General features: G+C 42.1%; 1 protein-coding gene across 3 annotated transcripts in view; it reads left to right on the top strand.

Moving 5' to 3' along the window:
* The first annotated feature begins 8,606 nt into the window (after positions 1-8,606).
* LOC123510187 (lachesin-like) overlaps positions 8,607-21,647 on the top strand; it is a 61,840-nt gene continuing 48,799 nt past the window's right edge. Inside the window, exon 1 of one of the 3 annotated variants that reach the window (XM_045265069.1) lies at positions 8,607-8,737. The gene's annotated coding sequence lies outside the window, so the exon portion shown is untranslated. Of the gene's footprint in view, positions 8,738-21,534; positions 21,587-21,647 lie in introns of those variants that run through there. The other 2 variants (XM_045265071.1, XM_045265070.1) reach the window with 2 other exon arrangements.

Here is a 21,647-nt window from a genome sequence, read left to right as displayed (position 1 = left end):
TTTTGAGACCATGTGACAATAAAAGTGACTACACCTGTCTATATAACATCTCTCTCTCTCTCTCTCTCTCTCTCTCTCTCTCTCTCTCTCTCTCTCTCTCTCTCTCATCCGTCACGTCTCCCTATTTTGGCAAAGTCGAGGTACCAGCAAATTATCATAACTCCACAAATCAATACCTTTTTTTTTCTTCATTTTTCCTTCTGGCCAGTTCTTAAGCATCCCTCCGCCCTGTTAGGTTTTTCCCCCACCCTGCCTCCCTCTCTCTTTCTCTCCTCTTCTCTCTTTGGGGTAGTAAATCCTCTCAAACGATGCAAAACTGTGTGTGATTAGTGGTTGTAGAGTGAGCGAACGGCGTGACGGAGAGCAAAGGCAAGTTTCTGAGTCACATGCATGAGGGGAAGGGAAGGGAAGGGAAGGGAAGGGAAGGAAGGAAGGAAGGAAGGAAGGAAGGAAGGAAGGAATGTGGTCAGAATATTTGTTCCACCTTTGTCTCTATATTTCTTTTATTTTATGACTCATTTTCTACATTATTTACGTTTTCTTTCTCTAGATGAATTATTTCCTCTACTCATCTCTCCCTCTCTCTCTCTCTCTAACATTCCCTCCTTCCCTCTCTCATCTTAATTTGTCTTCCCTTCCTCGTTGTTACTCCTTTATCTTTTTCCCATAATTCTTTCCTTCTCCTTCACTCTCTCATTCCCTCTTTCTTAAGTTGCCTGACCTCTCTCATTCTAACCTCTTTCTCTTCCCTATCTCCTTCTCTTAATTCTCTCACTTCTCAATCCATCTCTCTCTCTCTCTACTCCTTCTCTAGTCCTTTAAACCACCTCAGCAATCTAGGTCCGTGTCTTGTCCGTCTGTCTATCCATCCCGCTCTAAACCCTTCCTCACCAGCCGTCCATCTCTTCTCCCCTACCCTCCACTGCCTCTCCCGCCTCGCTCAGACCATCACTTCCCTAACGCAGCTATCGAACACGTAATCTTGCCCCGACTAAGCCCAACACGACATTAGCCTAGCCATACAAAACCCTCTGACCTCACTAGGGTATTAATTGAAGAGCAATATGTCTTCCCACAATGACCTCGAGGCCTTATACAAACAGGAGACATCCGTGACCTTAATTAACCTGCTTATTATCCTTTATCCTACCTGCCTTATCCGGGAGGGAGCACCTGGCCTCACCTGTCTCCCGTTCTATCTTACCTGTTGTAGCGCAAGGTGGTCGCTTTGGTGCCTGTTAAATTTGGACGATGGAGGGTAAAGTGTTTTGTCTTCTATCTCTTCTGTTCCTCTTATCTGTGTCTGGAGGTTCTAAGGTTACGGAAAGGTGGTGAGGGGAGGCAAAGCTGTCCACCGTGAGGGATGTGTGGGCGTGATTCCAGGTAGAGAGACACAGGTAAAGGTAAGACGATGAAACAGGAGAAAGGGCGTGAAAGGGTGAGAGAGAGAGAGAGAGAGAGAGAGAGAGAGAGAGAGAGAGAGAGAGAGAGAGAGAGAGAGAGAGAGAGAGGTATGGGTAGAGGAAATAATTCATCTAGAGAAAGAAAACGTAAATAATGTAGAAAAAGAGTCATGAAATAAAAGAAATCTAGAGACAAAGAATACAATTAGTGTAGGAAAATAAAAGAGAATGTAAATAAATGAATACCGAGACGAAAGAGAGAGAGAGAGAGAGAGAGAGAGAGAGAGAGAGAGAGAGAGAGAGAGAGGAAAAAGAAAAAAATAACACAAAACACGATGAATTATAATGAGGACGATGACATAACGATGAGAGAAACTTTTTGGAATGTAAGAACTCACGCAAAATGGCTGTAAATTCCCTTGGCAGCTCCCCCTCTCTCTCTCTCTCTCACCTCTCGCTATCACAGAATCGACCATTAGCGGACACATCACCCAAAGAAGGTGCCGTTGACAGCATTGCAGGACGAAGGGTGCGGGGCGTGGCGATGAGAGGGCGTGTCCAGGCGTGGATGACAGGGCGTGGGGATGAGGCGTGGTGAAGGGAGGGAGGTTACGGTTGGGTTTGAGGGGAAATTGTAGGGTGAGGGAGAAGAGAGAGAGAGAGAGAGAGAGAGAGAGAGAGAGAGAGAGAGAGAGAGAGAGAGAGGAGATACAGGTGATATGAAATAAAATTATAACAAGGGTCTCAAAAAATCACATGAGAAGGAAGGGAAATAGAAAAAAGAACAACAACAACAACAACAACAACAACAACAATTACAAAACCATAAACAATTTGACAGAGTAGACACGTGTAACCTAACCTAACAAACGGTAACAACACACACACACACACACACACACACACACACACACACACACAACATTAATTAGCTCTTCTCCCCTCTTGCTCTCTCTATAACAAACCGTACGAAGCATTAGCATATAACCAGGTGTGTCTTTCAGAGTACGATAATTTTGTGAGGTTGTGTACGAGAGTCTCCTTTGCAATTTTACATGGAGTACGTATCGGCGAGTGGCGAGGGGCGGGGCCGAGCGTGCAACATTGTTAAAAAGGGCGGAGTCAATAGATGTGGCTTTCAAACTCTCTTCGATCTCTCTCCTTGTCAAAAAAAAAAAGAAAGAAAAGAGAGAAATGAAGAGAAAAAGAGGATAAAGATAAAAAGCGAAGTATCAGTCTCTTTCTCTCTCTCTCTCTCTCTCTCTCTCTCTCTCTCTCTCTCTCTCTCTCTCTCTCTCTCTCTCGTCTCGGCATTCATTTATTTACATTCTCCTTTATCTTCATACACTAATTTTATTCTTCACATCAATTTACAACATTCCTCTATTTTCTCTTCATTTTTTTTCGATGTCTATTTTTTTCCTTCATTTACTCTCTACGGCTTATTTCTTCCCCTTCACTGTCTCCTTTGTCCCTTCATTCCATCACCTTCATCTCTTCTTTCCTCACTAAATTTCCGCTTGAGTACCATCGAGTTGATATTTTTTCCTCCTTTTACATTTCCAGGGTCAGAATATTTTGGCAGTTTTCCTCGCATTGCATTTAAAGTGACTGCCAGAGCAAAGAAGAAAGAGAGGGAGAGGGAAAAATAAAAAAAATAAAAAGGCATGATAATTCTACGTATTACTGAATGTTCGGCGAGATTTTTTCATATATTTCATTTAAAGTTTCATCCATAAACAAGAGAGAGAGAGAGAGAGAGAGAGAGAGAGAGAGAGAGAGAGAGAGAGAGAGAGAGAGAGAGAACACTGAAATTCCTTACACCACATTTCCTATACCAATAATGGGAATGACAACGATAAATGTACCAGTTTGTTTTCTTCTCTATAGACTTTTTTTTTTTTCCGTGCAAATAAAAAAAAAAAAATAATGAAGTTCCTCAGACAATATATTTCTAGTGTTCGTTTTAGTAATAGTGGAGGATGCTGTCCGTTTTCTTTTCATATAATAAATAACCTGGTAGATGAATACATGCCGGAGGAAAGAGTGAGATGCACAACAGGAAGAAAATAAAACTAAATAATGAAAAGAGAAAGGAGAAAATAAAAGAGACACAGTAAACAAAGAGAGAAAATAAAAAGAAAAACTGGGAGCAGAGAGAGAGAGAGAGAGAGAGAGAGAGGCAGTCCATCCCAGCAGCCGGTCACTAATTAATGTAAGCCACACTCACCTTGCTCTTATCAGCCTCATCAGGTGGACTGGACAGGTGGTAAGTCCGTGCTGGAGACTCGCACCTAATTAGATTAAAGCTCAGGTAACATTAATCAGCATCAGTCACCGGTGGCCAAAGGGGGGAGGGAGGAAGGCGAGTCGAGGGCAGGTACTGTCAAAAAAAGATAGATAAAATAAATAGATAAAATGAAAAAAAAAGGTCAATTAACAACATGGGCAGAGATAATGAAAAGAAGTATGAACTGTTTACCTGTAACCTGTACCTGTAATTTGTGTACCTGTGCTTGTAAATATATTCCTGTACACGTGTCTGTTATATGTGCTAGAATCTCTGTATCTGTACGTATTTATTTGTAACTGTATACCTGTAATCACACCTGTAACGATGTGCAAGTTTAGTGTACCTATAATTCTGTACCTTCATTTGTTTACCTGTATTTGTATGTATAACTGCACCTGTCATCGTATTTATTTGTTTGTATTTATGTTTCTAATCCTGAAATATCTGTAAATTAATGTACTGTACCTGTAACCTGTATACTTGTCAAATGTGTCTGTCTGTGTACTTATAAGTTGCCTGTACCTGTGTTTTACATTAAGGTGCAGCTGGACACGCTTTATAATGAGGGGTGGAGACAGAGTGCCTCCCTGCAGCACCAACAAAGGCGACAAGTTATTATCTCCTCCTCCTCATTATAGATCGGCCAGACATGAATTATTAATGATAAAAATTAATCTCGGTGACCAAAGATTCGAAGAAATATGTCTGTTGGCAAATTCTTGAAAAGTGCTGATAACAAACATGGCCGCCATATATCACACAGGCAGCTGATCAAGGGTTACGAACACTTGTATGAGATAAAACACCCAGTGAACTATCTTAACCCCTTGAGTACTGGAACACATTTTTACCTTGAGATTGTGTACGATTAGACGAATGAATTGACATTACTTAGGGTCTGTAGGGGTTAGAAGATTAATGACCACAGTCCGCACTATTCTAATCCCCTACATAAGTTTCTGAAGCTGTATCAAGTCACTCAACACTAAGCAGAGTGAATATGGAAACGCGTCATGGTACTGAAGGTGTTAAAACTGAATAATATCAACGGATTATCATAATTAAATAGCCATACTCAATTATACCCTTCCTCTGTGCAATAAAGGTAATATTATTTCTAAAGGTAATATTCCAACTAGTACAGAAACGGAACAAGAAGAAAAAGAAGAAAAAAGAAGAAAAGAAGAAAAGAAGAAAAGAAGAAAAGAAGAAAAGAAAAAAGAAGAAAAAACGAACCCTATCAAAATAAAGTAAAAAAGAAGAAGAAAAAGAAGAAAAGAAGAAGAAAAGAGAAAAGAAGAAGAAAAAAATGAATCCCATCAAACCACAAAGAAACAATTACAAGCAAAACAACGCAGCCAGTACAGAAGCAGACCAAACAACACAAACACACACATAAAAAAACAAGACCGAATCACGGAATAACAAATGACTAACAACGTAAACCTAACCTAACACTGCGCTTTTGTAGGATTGGAAACCTTAACGTGTGGTATTTATCCTCCTGAGTGGCACAGAGAGAGAGAGAGAGAGAGAGAGAGAGAGAGAGAGAGAGAGAGAGGAATTTAAACTGCGTCTGTCATTAGTGCATTTCCAAACAGTGTAATAGTCAGGCGCGGCGATCACACCACAGTACATCTTGTTTACTCAGTTGTGTTTGTCGATATCACCACGCCATGTTTGTCTACCAGCTTATATAGATGTACGTAAACAATATTTAAGCTGTAACGTTATCTTAGGGCAGAGAGAGAGAGAGAGAGAGAGAGAGAGAGAGAGAGAGAGAGAGAGAGAGAGAGACGCATCACTGGTTAACAAATCGAGCGGGAAATAAGAGAGAGGGAACAGAGGCAGCGGTATGTGTTGGTGCTATTTGTCTGACCACCGCCCGGACAGCTGACAGAAAACGGGAAATGCGGACAAGGGAAGAGGCAAAAGAAGGAGGAGGAGGAGGAGGAAGAAGAGGAAAAAAGGAGAAAAGTGAAATAGAGAACATGAAAATTTTGTAGGAACACCGACAACAAAGAGGAAAGCATAGAGTAGAACTAGATAAGGTAAAAGCGTAGTATTGCCAGCAGTGAAGTGATATTAGTGATGATATTAGCCAAAGGTGAAACAGGTAAGTAAAACAATCAACAGGAAAGGTGAGCAGAGGCTGAAGATTAAGTGGGAGAGGCGCGGTGATGACGTCAATGAAGTGTTGGCGGTGGCGAGGCGGGAGTGTTTAGACGTGTGAGGTGACAGCGGACGGACAGAGAGAGGGACAGACTAATGTAGAGATGAGTCAAGGCTTGGAGGAGAGGAAGATGGGAAGACGAGAAGAAAGAAGGGCAGGAGGAGGGAAGGAAGGGAAGGATGGGCCTAGAATGGAAGGGATGAGATGAAAATTGTGTGATTTTTAAAAATTTTATTAGTTTTTGAGAAGCGTTATTGTAAAGAGGAAAGATGAGAGAGAGAGAGAGAGAGAGAGAGAGAGAGAGAGAGAGAGAGAGAGAGAGAGAGAGAGAGTAGGGGGAGGGGAGGTCATTACCACAAGCGCGTGTGTATACATATAATTCATACAGGCATAATAACTTAATGTGTGTGTGTGTGTGTGTGTGTGTGTGTGTGTGTGTGTGTGTGTGTGTGTGTGTGTGTGTGTGTGTGTGTGTGTGTGTGTGTGTGTGTGTGTGTGTGTGTGTGTGTGTGTGTGTGTGTGTGTGTGTGTGTGTGTGTCCCCTATCGCAGTACAAAGATAGACCAAGTAAACATCTCTTATTAGTGTTATCATTTAGACTTGTTGTTGTTGTTAGTAGTGGTGATGGTGGTGGTGATGGTGCAGAGAGTGTGTGTGTGTGTGTGTGTGTGTGTTTGCATACCCAGGTGCTACACACATAAATCACACATGACTCAGGTAAATTGAATGTACAAGTGTGGTACTACAAGAGATTGTTGAGCCTTGCAATGACCACTTCACCACCTCCTTACCTCTCTCTCTTTCTCTCTCTCTGGGATCTACTTGAAGTTCTAACATTACCGCCAAGAGAGAGAGAGAGAGAGAGAGAGAGCCCTTAACACAACCAAATATCTCTCGATTATCTCTCCATCCAACACAAATACCTCTCCTTTCAACTCCTCCCTCATACTTCACTCCATCTCCCTCTTTCTCTCTCTCTCCCCCACCTGTGTACATTCAGCGCATGACGTACAGGGAGTGATAATTAGCCCGCGGACAGGTGATCATAGGTATTAACTTGCAGATAAGACTAAATTAGAGTGTACTTGAGTGCCTGGGGCGAGGTGGGCGTGGGGCGAAGGGCGAGGGTGGAGTGAGGCGGTCAAGGAGGGTGAGAAATAAGAAATGGTAGAAAAAGGGGACGGGAGGGAGAGAGTGAGAGGAGATAGAAGGGTGTAAAGGTGAGGAAGGAAGAGTTTAATCAGATGGATTGTTGAGAGAGAGAGAGAGAGAGAGAGAGAGAGAGAGAGAGAGAGAGAGAGAGAGAGAGAGAGAGAAAGAGAGAGAGAGAGAGAGAGGGAGAGAGACTGTGTGTGTGTGTGTGTGTGTGTGTGTGTGTGTGTGTGTGTGTGTGTGTGTGTGTGTGCACCCCTATAATTGCAACAGAAGGGATGACAGGCATTATGTGTTGCTGGCATATAATTACACTTTACAGTCATGCCTTCACTTCTTACATGTGTTCTCTGTCTCTTGTCTGTCTGTCTGTCTGCCTGTCTGTGTTTCTCTCCCCCTCTCTCTATCTCTCCTTGTTCCTCGGTTATCTATTTTTCAACCATTTCATTTTAGCTTAAATATTTGGAGTATATATAATACATCATCTCTCTCTCTCTCTCTCTCTCTCTTCGTTCCAACCTGCCTTACCTGTCTTAATGAGAAAAACCAGGTAAGCTTATCGCACTCCCTCTCTTCACCTGTTTATATTCCTCTGCTGACCGGATCGAAGGAGGAGGAGGAGGAGGAGGAGGAGGAGGAAGAAGAAGAAGATGAGGCATTGAAGCGACAGAGGAAAGAAAAAAAAAATGCTACCTTGACAGCTCGTTAGAAATTAAGAAGTGTGAAAAGATGACTCAGTTTTCAATTTCCCTTACTTCGTCTTTGTTCCCCACGAGTGACGATTATGCTGAGGTGTGTTGCTATTTATACTTCACCTGGCGGGGAGGTCGAGAGTTACCTGCCCTGAGTTAATTACCTGTCTAATCTCACGTCTCCAGCAGGTAAGGTTCATGATAAAGGTAGATGAAAGGAAAGGTAAGAGAAGGAAGGAGAAGGGAGGTAGATGAAGGGAAGGGAGGTAAAGGAAAAGGGAGATAGAGTAAAAAGGAAATAAAGGAAAGTAAGATGAGGGAAACATGACAAAGTATGGATATAAAAAGAAGATAAAGGAGACAACAGGAGATAAAGGAGAAGGAAGATGAAAGAAAGAAAAAGAAAACGTGTCGACAGACAGGAAAAGAAAACGAAGGGAAAGATGAAGAAAGCAGATAAATGAAAGAAAAGGAGATGAAGGAAAAGTGAGGCTAATGAAAGAAAAGGAACACAAGTAAACAAACAGGAAAAAGAAGAAAGAAAAGATAAAAAAAGTAAAACGAAAGAAAAATGAAAGGGATAAAGACACAACGAAAAGAAAGACGAAGAAGAGAACCGAGAGGAAGGAAAAATTAGGAAAATGAAAATACCGTCATGCACACGTGAGGAGAGAGAGAGAGAGAGAGAGAGAGAGAGAGAGGGAGACTGAGGGGCGTGGGATATGGCAAGGTCGTGAGGAGGGAAGTAGTAACTGGCAACCCGCCCTACACACCCGCTTGCTGCCGTGTGGAATTGCTACAACTCTAATACTAGTTCGTTTTTTCCCTACCAGAACAGGCATTTCCGTGGAGACAAGAGGGGACACTCCTCGCCCTCAGCCCGCGATGTGAGGGCAGCCGTGCGGGTCAGTGTGGCCTGGGACGGGGTGATATAAAGGCGGGGCAGGCGGAAGGAGGGTCAGTACGTGTTTAGTGGTGAAGGGAGGCGGGTGACGACGTGTGGCTGGCTGTCGGCGCCACGGTGGTGAGTGGCAGTGGGCGAAGTGTCAGTGGTGTTTGTGGTGGTGGTGGTGGTGGTGACGCGACACAGAACTTAAGATGTCTATTCTGAACTTTTACTGCGTCTCACCCCGAGCAAGTAATAGTGATTGATTAGGGAAATAAATACATCTGTTTGGTAGATACAAGTAAAGGGTTGACCTTCAGTGTGTTAGGTTTTGTTTACAAGTTTGTGATGAGAAAAAAAAAAAAATGTTGAGTCACCGGTGTAGGTAATTATCACCTGTCTGAGGGAGTGATGAATTGCTGGACTTTTACGAGAAGATAAAGTTGCGATAGTGATGGTGATGATGACAATAACAATAATAATAATAATAATAATAATAATAATAATAATGATATATCTGCAAACTGAAAGCGGTGAGTCATGTTGAAACCGGTCATGCACACACACACACACACACACACACACACACACACACACACACACACACGTAGCCAGACGCAGAACATAAACAAATGGTGAAGCAAAAAGTCAATCAATAAATAATGGAATAAATCATCTTGACACAACAATTTGAGGCTTCAGCAGGGCACACACACACACACACACGACCTAGCATCAACTCTCTCTCTCTCTCTCTCTCTCTCTCTCTCTCCAGTTCCTAGTGTAGAAGAGTCAGAAGCTACAAAAGAGGAACGCTAAAACACCAAAATTACAAACATGATGCTGGACAAAGAAAACGTGTTGATATTTAAAGGGAAAAAAGTTTAGGGAGTGGAGGAGGGGGAGGGGGACTTTAGCAGTTTGGAAGTGCTTATGTTCTTGCCCTTTTAAGAGGAGAACTGGCCTCTTCTTCTTCTTCTTCTTCTTCAGACTTCTTCCTCTTCTTTCTTCTCCTCTTGCTTCTTTTTCTTCGTTCTCCCCTTTCTGTTCTTTCTTGTCTGTGTTATATTTAATTTTCTCTCGTTTCTTTTTTTTAGTTCTTTTTCTTGCATTTCTCTCTCTCCTCTTTATCTTTCCTTTCTCCCTCCTTCTCCTTCTTCTCCTCATCTTCTATCTTGCATTTCTCTCTCTCTCCTCTTTATCTTTCCTTTCTCCTTCCTTCTCCATCTTCTCCTCATCTTCTATCTTGCATTTCTCTCTCCTCTATATCTTTCCTTTCTCTCTCCTTCTCCTCCTCTTCATCATCTTCTATCTATTGTCTGTTTTTTCCCCTCTTCCTTCTTTCCTCGCCTCTCCTCTTCCTTCTCCTCTACGTTCTTATTTCTCCTCCTCTTTCCTCGTTTACTCTCTCGTCATATGCAGGTCTAATTACACTCCTCTCTTGATTAATGTAAATAATGTTATGACGCAGGAAAGTCAAGCTGGTGATGAAGCTTTAAAGGAATAATGCGTTCATCTTTCACGGTAATAGTAGTGATGGTGGTGAAGGTGATGGTGATGATGTAATAATATCCTTCCCTCTCCTTTTCTCATTCTTATTCATCTAGTCTATCTTTTTTTTTTTTTTCTTTTTTCTGTCCTGCTGTTTTTCTTTCCCCTCTGTCTATGCCTCCCTCTTATCACAGCGCTTCACTCTTTCTCTCTCTCTTTTTCCCTTTAATCTTTCTTCGGTTTTTCCATCCTCTCCTTCTCTCTCCTCTCTCTCCCTCTTTTTTTTTTTCTCTCTTCTATTTCCCTTCCTACCACCTCTTTGTCATGAGTAAGATAACTACTCGTGTGTGTGTGTGTGTGTGTGTGTGTGTGTGTGTGTGTGTGTGTTTAAAAGTATCTCATTGTTCGGAGAGTTGTGAGGTAAACAAAGTATTAGAGAGAGAGAGAGAGAGAGAGAGAGAGAGAGAGAGAGAGAGAGAGAGAGAGAGAGAGAGAAACATCCAAACGAAGATAACAACAAACAAACAGAAACTAAACAGGCTACCCACTCCCACAACTTATGATAATTACGAGGCCTGTGTGTGTGTGTGTGTGTGTGTGTGTGTGTGTGTGTGTGTGTGTGTGTGTGTTTGTGTGTGTGTATGTGTGTGTGTTTCAGTAGACAGTCAACAGAAGAAGTAATAAATAAAACTAAACATGAAGGAAAGTTAATCATTATTCTTCTTCCCTCTCCATTCTTCACACACACACACACACACACACACACACACACGTCAAGGTCATCCAAGCACATGTACAATCCTTATAGCCTCAAAATTTTACGTGTGCACACACACACACACACACACACACACACACACACACACACACACACACACACACACACCTAGTACAATATTTCACAACAACCACCTCTTCATAATAATATTTTTCTTCAGTTGTATTTTTTTCTACACTTTGAGCAACATGTACAATTTATTAAGAACTAGTTTATAAAGTTATTGTTTTGCATCGTCTTCCTCCTACCGACCCACCATCTCTCTCTCTCTCTCTCTCTCTCTCTCTCTCTCTCTGTAACACGCACTTCTCGCTCCAAGGTTAGCAGACGTAATTACATGATTCTAATTACTATTTTGTGTCTGTTCGTTCACCTCTCGTGCCTCTCGCTTGAAAAACACGACAGACACACCGCAGACTTACTCAGAAACCTTCCCTCTCTCACCGCGACCATTTTCAAAGACTGAGTTCTAAAGAGTATTTGTCTCGATAATGCAGAGAACTTGTTAACGTGTCACTAGAATTACAGAAACACCCTTATAAATCTATGTAACTTCAACTAAAGCTTTTTGAAAATAGTGAAGGGAGGCGCAGACGTGTTTTATAATATAGGGTTTATACAGACGCTGATACACAGACACATATCCACGCACCGACATCAAGACTGAAAAAAGAAAAAAAACGAAAAAAAAACAAGAAAAGCACTGTTGTCTTTAATAGAAAAAAAATAAATTTAACTTTAAAATGCGTAACACACACACACACACACACACACACACACACACACACACACACACACAACAACAACAACAATACATAAAAAAGATATCTTTCCGTGCGTGTTGTATTAAGTAAGTGACTTGTTCTGCGAGCCTGGGTCCAATAAACACGCCCAAGGAATAGGAAGAGGTGGAAGAAGAGGAGGAGGAGAAGGAGGAGGAGGAGGAGGAAGATAACATCAACAAACAGGCAACATTTCAGACAGGCCACTGCTCAAGTTAGACCGTAAATTTGAAATAGATAGACATTTTGTGGTTAAAAACAAAGTAAGAAAAATCGTGTCTGTCCTTTTCCCGTCCCACTGTGGCCAGAAACATATCACCCCGTCACCTAAAATGGTCTGCCTTTACCGCTCTGCTTTTTGTTAGAGAGAGAGAAAGAGAGAGAGGGAGAAAGTAAAGAGAAGGGGCTAAAGGTGAGGTGCTTCTTTTTTTCTCTCCTCCATTACTCCACGTCTCTCTTTTCCCTCTCTTCCTCCTCTTTCTCTCCCCGACAAGAATGCCTCCCGTGGCTGCATTTGGACCGAAGGATAGCACACACGAAGCGTCCTGTCTCGGTAATGAAGTGAGAGTGTATGTCATGTCCTCTTAGTGATCTGGCTTGCTTGTGTCCTTATGTGCTACTCTCTCTCTCTCTCTCTCTCTCTCTCTCTGCCTGTGTGTCTGTTAGTAATGCCTTTTTTTTTTACATTACAAATAACAGTACAATATATTTTTTACAAAGCAGTTCTAAAGTTAAAAGCGATTCTCTCTCTCTCTCTCTCTCTCTCTCTCTCTCTCTCTCTCTCTCTCTCTGTTAGTAATACTTTTCTCACATCCCAAATAAAAACGTAGCATATTTTTTTGCATAGTAGTTTTAAAGTTAAAGGTGATACTCTCTCTCTCTCTCTCTCTCTCTCTCTCTCTCTCTCTCTCTCTCTCTCTCTCTCTCTCTCTCTCTCTCTCTCTCTCTCTCTCTCTCTCTCTCTCTCTCTCAGTAGCCGGTCGCCACTACACCTGTACTTACGTTCAGACATCGGACATAAACTCAGCGTCCCTTGAATATGATAGGTGGGCCATAAATTCAGGCCTTGCAGCGTGCACCTGGCGGGAGAGGTGAGCGATAGCCGGGCTGCATCACAGAGACGTGCTCCTCAAAACTTAACTAGTAACCTAACGACACCTTCCCTTGCCGCAAATTACACAGCGAGATAATATTTTCTAGTCAATTTTAGCTTATTGGGATTGAAAATTGCGGGTGTGCTAGTCTTGAGTAAGGGAAGAGAAGAAGAAAAAAAAATAATGTGGGTATAAGCCAAACACAGGAAAACAATGAACGTGCTGATATTAAAATAGAAGCAGTTTTTTTTTTTTTTTTTCAATCATTCTGTGTCTGTAACCTGTTCAGTGGCGGCGGGCGTGGGCGGCGGGCGGGGAGATGGACAGATATAACCATAAATAGAGACAGGCTAACTAAGGCTGACGATGATGGAGGGACGCGCAACACAAGGCTGGAGGAAGATAAGAGGTAGATGAGAGGAGTATTAATAAAATGCTCCTTAATAATAATAATCCTCATAATCTATACTACAAGCAGAAATGACGTCTTTAAGTGTGTGTGTGTGTGTGCACGTAGGCAGACGCGCAGTAAGTAGTAGTAAAACAGCGATAAGATATAGACAGTACTCATAAAAACCTCTTCAATAACAATATGCATAACTTAACCAATTAGACCCCTGAATGAAGTGTGTGTGTGTATGAAGGGACGAGTAACAAGAAGCGAGTGGGCCTTGAAAGGAGATGAGGAGCGATAATAAAAAAGCTCTTCAATAATAATAATAATAATACTCTTAATGATTCACACTGGGGACTGCAATGATCTCCTCGAGTGTATATTTATAAAGACACGCGTGACGAGAGGCAAGCAGGAGAAGAAAGCAACGATAAGAACCTCTTCACTGAACCTCTTAACACTTTATATACAAACTGAGCTGTTATCTTTACACGTATGGCTTGATAAAACTGATAGGAGGGAACTGCTTCTCAAATAGTAGAGTGTGAATGGAACAGACTCAGTAATCAAGTTGTTAGCGCCGAGTCATTAGAGTTAAAAGATTACATACATTTATAGACGACGATGAGAGGTGGAGAAGAGGAGCAGTAGGTGTGTTTCATGCAGGAACTACCACATGTTGACCTGGAGGCTTTTCTTTTTTATGTAGGGAAGAGGGCCAACCAGGGGCAAAAAAAAGAAAGGACTAAAGAAAAAGGCCCACTTGAGTGCTGGCTTGTTGCAGCTTCCCTCTCTGTACTGTTACCTCCTTAAGTTCCTGTTTTCCTATACAGATACACAGTCAGAGAGAGAGAGAGAGAGAGAGAGAGAGCAGACTTATTGAAGCGTACCTAGTTGTTTATGGTTCACTACACTATCTGATGTGGAGAAGGGCTATTTTAAGTACTGTTTTCTTATGTATTGGTGGATATTTACAGAGAGAGAGAGAGAGAGAGAGAGAGAGAGAGAGAGAGAGAGAGAGCTTTCTTCAGTATTACACTTAACAATATACTCTTCATGCAGATTACCTTGGCTTCTTAAAAAAAAAGTGAAATGTTATGTAAATGATACGTTTTTGAAATACACCAACATGAACGCTGTTAAAAAAAAAAGAAGAAAAAATAACGAAAAATAAGGAAAAACAGTGTGGCGTTCTTGTGAAAAAAATAATATTGTAAAGTATGATACCAAATGACACGCCTTGAAATACACCACTATGAACATACCCAGCTGAAAAATAAATAAATAAATAAATAGATAAATAAACAAACCAAAAATAGGAAAAAAATCAACGAAAATACTATGCGATGTTCTAAAAATTATAAATAAGTAAAGAAATAACAGAATATTGAAGACAGCTGGAAAAAAAAAAATAGATGAATAAACAAAAACGAAAATACTGCGCGAAGTTCTAAAAATTATAAATAAGTAAAGAAATAACAGAATACTGAAGGCAACAAATAACCCCCATGAAATACACCACATGAACACACGTAGGAAAGAAAAAAAAAAGGGGAACAAGTAAAAATAACTGATAAAAAAAAAAAAAACCCAATCTTCGTACTGGGTGGAGTTCTAAAGATACTAAAGATGTCTACACTAAACCGAACATGGCGTTGATTGACTAGTGATACTTAAATCCGCGCCATGCCAGCGAGGGACACGGAGAGAAGAGGAGCATGACACGAAGAGAGCTGAGCATGACACGGGGAGCAGCGAGGTGGGGGAGGATGGGAGAGAGCGGGAGAGAGGTGTGATGTTGTGAGGTTAGAAGAGCGAGTGCTGATGTGTGTGTGTGTGTGTGTGTGTGTGTGTTTATGGAATAGGGGAAGCTGGCCAAGGGGATAAAAAAATAGAAAAGAAAAGGCTCATTTGTTTGCCAGTTACCTAAAAGATTAAGAGCGAGAGCGAGAGAGAGAGAGAGAGAGAGAGAGAGAGAGAGAGAGAGAGAGAGAGAGAGAGAGAGAGAGTGAGTTTGTGTGATCATGACTATATAAGTTCGGTCATGTTGAAAAAAAAAAGTTATATTCAGACTGTTTAAATAAGGCACATTAATTAAGTGAACTGAGTGGTTGTGTGTGACTCAGGACAAAGGAAAAGAAAGATAAAAAAGTTATAATTGGATCTGTTAAACTAAAACACTAATTGAGTGAGATGATGCGTGTGACTCTGGACTAATGAAGACAACAGAACAGTATGAGAGATCAACAGTGGCAGGGAAGTGACGGCGCGCAGACTGTTGTGGTGTGTATGGGTGAAGGCGGCGGTGTTGTGTTACGGCTTCTGTTACACGGGGGCGAGAGAACGAGGGTTGTGGTGACGCGGGGTGAACGCCTCTCACTGCAGGGTGCGGCTAGGACACGAGACACGGCTAGGACAGGACACAGGGGACAGAAGGGTGATAGGGTGTAGTGAAGAGAGAATGCCAGTTGTGTAGATAGTGAAAACAACAATGGCTGAGAAAAAAGGCTTGAGACAGGTTGATAGTGAGGACAAAGTGGTGATAGGGTATGGTGAAGAAGGTTGGTTATGGTGACTCTGGATATACAGTGATGACAAGGCGGGAGAGAGTGAGACATAGAGGTGTTGTGTTGATTTGATTGATGGACAGTGAAGACAGCAGTGGCAGTGACAGAGCAGTGAAGGAGAGGTGCAGTGGTGAGTGGATGCGTGGATGGCGAGGAGAATTAAGGCTGGTATTATCATTTTTTTTACAGGATAAAGAACTTGTGTTATGGGGACTTTGGCAAGACTGGTACAGAGAGAGATAAGTGAAATGCTTGAACTGTACGAATGAGAACGATACGACTAAGTTATCATTATGAACCTACAAATACAAAATTGAAATTACTCCTTACATCCACCCCGAAAGTTACAAATCAGCCACATGACAGACTTTTAAAGGATAATAACATATATGAGCAGAAAGAAAGGGAATGATGGAATGCGTTACCTCGACAATACATTAAACACTTAAAACATACTCTATACACATTGCAAAGCTTACAAATACACCACCCAGAACATAACATTCTCGAGAATAATCCCAAAGGAGTATATATGTATTTTTCCCAATAGCAGCCATTATCAGCAGCAGCACCCACTGTCAGCCTCCCACACGCTTCCCTATTCGTCTCTGTTACCTGTCTCTTCCTCGCCACCACCAGGACACATCACCCGCCTCAGCACCGCACATTAACCACCACCATACCTGTTTCAAACCACGTACAGAGACCTTTTAATCACAGATTGGGTGGCGGGTGGCTGGGGAGGTCTGGTCTTTCAGGGGGGAGGTGGAGGAAAGCCTCGCACACAATAGCTTCACTGTAACAAACGACACAGTACAGAGTGTATGGCATTGGCATGTTACCTGCCAGCCTGTGGGGTGTAGATATAGCCACTACACCTCCCTACACCGCTACACGCACGTCCTGGCGAGTAGCAGTGTTCAGTCGTGGCCACAAGGGAAGTAACCTGTCGTGTTCTCCTTCAATATCAACTGTTCCACTGCCACGAGGTTTGCAGTCACTTACAGATCCTCAGATACCTAGTTTTCTTACTATGGCATCTCCAGTTATGTTGCCTAGACAAGAAAAGTAATCTTCTATCCACGCTTTAATCATTTACAGCACTCAGAATGTTAAGTGAAGACAGTAAAATTAAAATATGAAGCTTTTTTTTATTGTTAAACTCTCATAAAGATTGTTTTAAATGTCAGTTAAAGTAATAGTAAAGTACGGAAACATTAACTTGCCACTGCGATCACAGAAATACTCCTTCACTAGCAAACTTTCCAATACAAAAAATGTTATTACAATCATACACTTACTTGATTTTCTTAATACGGCCTTTAAATAAATTCTGTTACCGAAAACCCATTAATTTTCTTATTCCCTCTTCTATAAACATGCAAGCAATCTTTTCCAGTGCTCGGGATGCTACGAAATTGGGAGAGCAATAGTAAAAAGGTTAAGATCCGTATCATGACACGCTCTATAGACTCTCACAAAGAATGTTTTTTAAGGACACATAAAGGAATAGTGCGGCTTTCATGAATACTTTTCCCACTGATGGTGCAGAATTATTAACTTACCAATATAATCTTGAAAATACTCTTGGAAATTCCAGCAACTTCTAATACAACCTTTTAAGATTTGTCAGGATAAGATGTTGTAGCGTTTGAAAGCACGCCACTACTAAGTCTTGTTAAGAATCCATCAGCTTTCAGGGTTTTAAGAGTCAACAGATCAGATAACTTTAGAATGAGGCAAAGTGCTGAATAGTGCTATACGAAGGGGACACAAGCAAATTCTCAGGGTTAGGAATGAGAATAGAACAAAAAGAAATAGGCTTAAGCATGAAAAAGTTAGGTTTAAGATGGGAAGGAATTGGTTCTCGAATAGATGAATGAAATGGACTCGGTGATTGGGTCAGTGCTGAGTCATTAGGGAGCTTTGAAGGAAGATTAGACATGTTTATGGATGGGAAATGTAGGTGGAAACAGGTTGACATATTCCACTCAGGGACTGCCACGTGTAGATCTGATGACTTCTTGCAGCTTTCCCTCTTTTTCCTTCTCCTTTACAGTGAGAAAGAGTACCACAATAAGACTTTTGACGACAACTCTACAATGTTCATATCAGCACCACACACGCCATCACCAAACACACGATATACGAATACAAACGTTCCTATTACCACTCTACACACCTTCACACACACACACACACACACACACGTAACACCACATGACATCTACACAACTACACCACACACTGATATACACGAACACACCTGCAAAAACACGTACATGAAAACACTATACACCCCTGCTACACACACAAGTATAGAACAACACGCTACAACGTCCCTATCATTTTACCCATACGCCATTATAAACCCCAATACACACGAGTAAGAGCATCATTCATTAAATACACCATACACCATTGATACTCACTACCACACCAGTATCTTTAGTCTCCCTCATTTACATACACAAACACCTATACACCGTGGCAAGACTCAGGTAGGACAGCTCACCTATGCGGGTTTCACGGAGAGCGATCACTGGTTATGTTGCTCTGTTGTAATGTATGCAGTCACTTGTGTATGTTAATAGTGCGCTAACGTCTGCATCAAATTGCGCTCCGCTGAACTTGGGTCTCAGCTCGGCGTGGGAAGGTTGAGAGAGAGAGAGAGAGAGAGAGAGAGAGAGAGAGACAAAAACAAACAAGAAAAATACAAAACCACACAGAAACACAACTTATTAAAACTGCTGCACCAACAAATTAACATGCAATTACAAAAATGACACGCCGATAAGGACGAAGCAGGAACAAGTAAGCAGAACAAGAGAGTGACGGGGGGAACAAGTGCAGGGTATCAAGGGGGAGCTGAGCAAGTGTATTCTGAACTGATAGAGTGGTGCGGGGCCTGCCATCCCTCGCCACCACCACTGTAGGAACGAGAAGAATTAACATACAGTCAGCGAGGCGAGGGATGCTCATGCCTTGTTCAGATCCTGGGAGGGCGATGAATATTAACCAAGTGACCTTATATGAGAGGAGGGAAGGAGAGAGAGAGAGAGAGAGAGAGAGAGAGAGAGAGAGAGAGAGAGAGAGAGAGAGAGAGAGAGAGAGAGAACCTTCCACCTTCTTCCTCTACATCGCCAAAACAGAATAGATTACATAGCGGCCTGATTTACTCGCGACAATAATGTTTTAAGAATGCGTCTGAGTGCGCAGGGGGGCTGGTGATGGTGACGGTGATGCGGCGTGGAGAGGCGGGCGTGAGGGCCGTGATGGGCGTGGCGGCGGCTGTGTGGGTGTAGGCGTGGGCGGGACTCGCGACTTGAGGATACATGATGACAAGTAACTAGCACCTTTATTAAACAGGTGACGCTAAGGAGTGGCTAAAGAGAGAGAGAGAGAGAGAGAGAGAGAGAGAGAGAGAGAGAGAGAGAGAGACGTCCATCAAACCCAAATCCACTCCTGCCTGTCTGTCTCTGTCTCTTATCAGCTGTTCCCCGGGCCACCTCTTCCCTTTAACGTCCCCGCACACTCCCGCTCCCCCATCAGCCCAAATGAAAAGGGTAAAAGCCTCATAAAAACTGCGATTCAGCCTAACGTCACGCCGCGGAGATGCACACTCATCCACCACCCTCTTGCTAGTGACGCGGCTGAGTGACGCGACAGTAGTACATCGGAGTAATCTTAACTACTTCGCTAGGTTTCGTTCAGTCAATGTGGTAGTGATTTCAGCTTTTTTTCAATTTTTCTCTCTTTTTTTTTCTCTCTTTTCTTTCTTTTTTTCAGTTCTGGTACTTTTGGTGTTTCGTATTTTTCTTTCTGTTTTCTTGGTTTGTCGTTTTTTTTTTTTTTTTTCTTATTTCTTATTTATTGCTATTGTTGTTGTTTTCTTTTGCCTTGTCTTCTCTTTCTTCTTTACGAAATGTTACGTCCATTATTCTTCCTAATCTTTTATTGCTTTTGTTTCTTATCATTTCTTTCTTCTTTGTGAATTGACTACTGCTCCCTTCCTCCCTCCCTCCTCTCTCTCTCTCTCTCTCTCTCTCTCTCTCTCTCTGAACCAAAACTCGAGCGAAGATAAGAGAAAACACGAAGTTCCATTTTCTTTCTCTCCTCTTGGCTTTTTTTGTTCAGTACTCGCGGGTAAACACGGCGTTAAGAGGATCAGCTCGTGCCACAGGGATAGAACTGCGGCGCCCTCGTCTAGGCTGTGAAGGAGCATCGATGAGAGAGAGAGAGAGAGAGAGAGAGAGAGAGAGAGAGAGAGAGAGAGGTATCTTTCATTGAACTGTTCCTAATGACAGCGAGGATAATGAGTGTTGGTTTGGTGATATAAATTCTGATGTGTATATTTGGAAATCGGCGCCATTTTAAAGGATCTCTCTCTCTCTCTCTCTCTCTCTCTCTCTCTCTCTCTCTCTCGGGTGTTAAAACCTTGAGGCATTGTTATTATCACTGTTGTCATCACGCTGTTAAATAATCAACACTTTAAAAAAAAAGGGCGGACATGCTCGAGTAGTTATTCAATCTCTCTCTCTCTCTCTCTCTCTCTCTCTCTCTCTCTCTCTCTCTCTGTGTGTGTCTGTCTGTATGTCCGCTGTCTGTCTGTCCGCTGTCTGTCTGTCCGCTGTCTGTCTGTCTGTCTCTCTCTCTCTCTCTCTCTCTCTCTCTCTCTCTCTGTGTGTGTGTGTGTCTGTCTGTATGTCCGCTGTCTGTCTGTCTGTCTGTCTGTCTGTCTGTCTGTCTGTCTGTCTGTCTGTCTGTCTCTCTCTCTCTCTCTCTCTCTCTCTCTCTCTCTCTCTCTCTCTCTCTCTCTCTCTCTCTCTCTCTCTCTCTCTCTGTGTCTGTCTGTATGTCCGCTGTCTGTCTGTCCTGTCTGTCTGTCTGTCTGTCTGTCTGTCTGTCTGTCTCTCTCTCTCTCTCTCTCTCTCTCTCTCTCTCTCTCTCTCTCTCTCTCTCTCTCTCTCTCTCTCTCTCTCTCTCTCTCTCTCTCTCTCCGGTATGCTTTGTAATTATTGGAAGGTCATGCGTCTAGAGAGAGAGAGAGAGAGAGAGAGAGAGAGAGAGAGAGAGAGAGAGAGAGAGAGAGAGAGTTAATAGTTACAGACTCCATTTCATAATATATTTTTCATTCCTATCTCCACAAAACTCACCCATGCACCCACCCAGCCACCCACACACACACACACACACACACACACACACACACACACACACACACACAATCTTCCTATTCCCACGCTTAAGTCCAATATTTCTTTCACCCTTGACACACGAATCTGACTCACAAAGGCTGCCTTCACATTGTGGTCTTCTAACATAACAGCTCTCCTTCAAAGCTTACTATTCACTCTTACGTGTGGTCCTGTTCTCCAGACACACACCGAAGCATAGGTATTACGTTTATATAGAAGGCTTTTTCCTACAAGATACATTTTTAAAAGCTATATAGAAATTCCTTGCCTGTTTCTGTATTTCCATCTCTCTATGACCTGAACTCATTTAAGAGGGAGGTTTCAAAGCATTTATTTCATCCTTTTAACCTTTTTGCTTCATCTCTTTTGTTGTCCTTGGCCAGTTTTTCCTTCTTACTTAAAGAAATAACATGGTTCTCATAGTTATTTTTCATATCCACTAATTCAGGAGAAATAAAAAAAAGAAGAAGAGAGTCTAAAGTCTTAATAGTACAGAGGCCTTTGTTAGACTATCACTATGTTGGAAAATCCTCAGAAACTTGCTTTACAGATTAATAAGAGTAATAGAGATGACACATAAACGTTTAACCCTTCTCCTGATACGATTGTCCTCCGTTACGTTCCCCAGCACTGCAAGGATTGTTCGCATGGAGACACAGGAGAGAGAAAAGAGAAAATATAAGGTTAGTTTCGCTTTGTCTACAGGAATATTGCCGTGAGTTGAGCACAAAAGTACATTGTGTC

The sequence above is a fragment of the Portunus trituberculatus genome, chromosome 28 (genome assembly GCF_017591435.1).
Source record: "Portunus trituberculatus isolate SZX2019 chromosome 28, ASM1759143v1, whole genome shotgun sequence".
Lineage (NCBI taxonomy): Eukaryota > Metazoa > Arthropoda > Malacostraca > Decapoda > Portunidae > Portunus > Portunus trituberculatus.
Note: the sequence above shows the minus strand (reverse complement) of the source record. Positions and strands in the feature narration are given on the sequence as shown.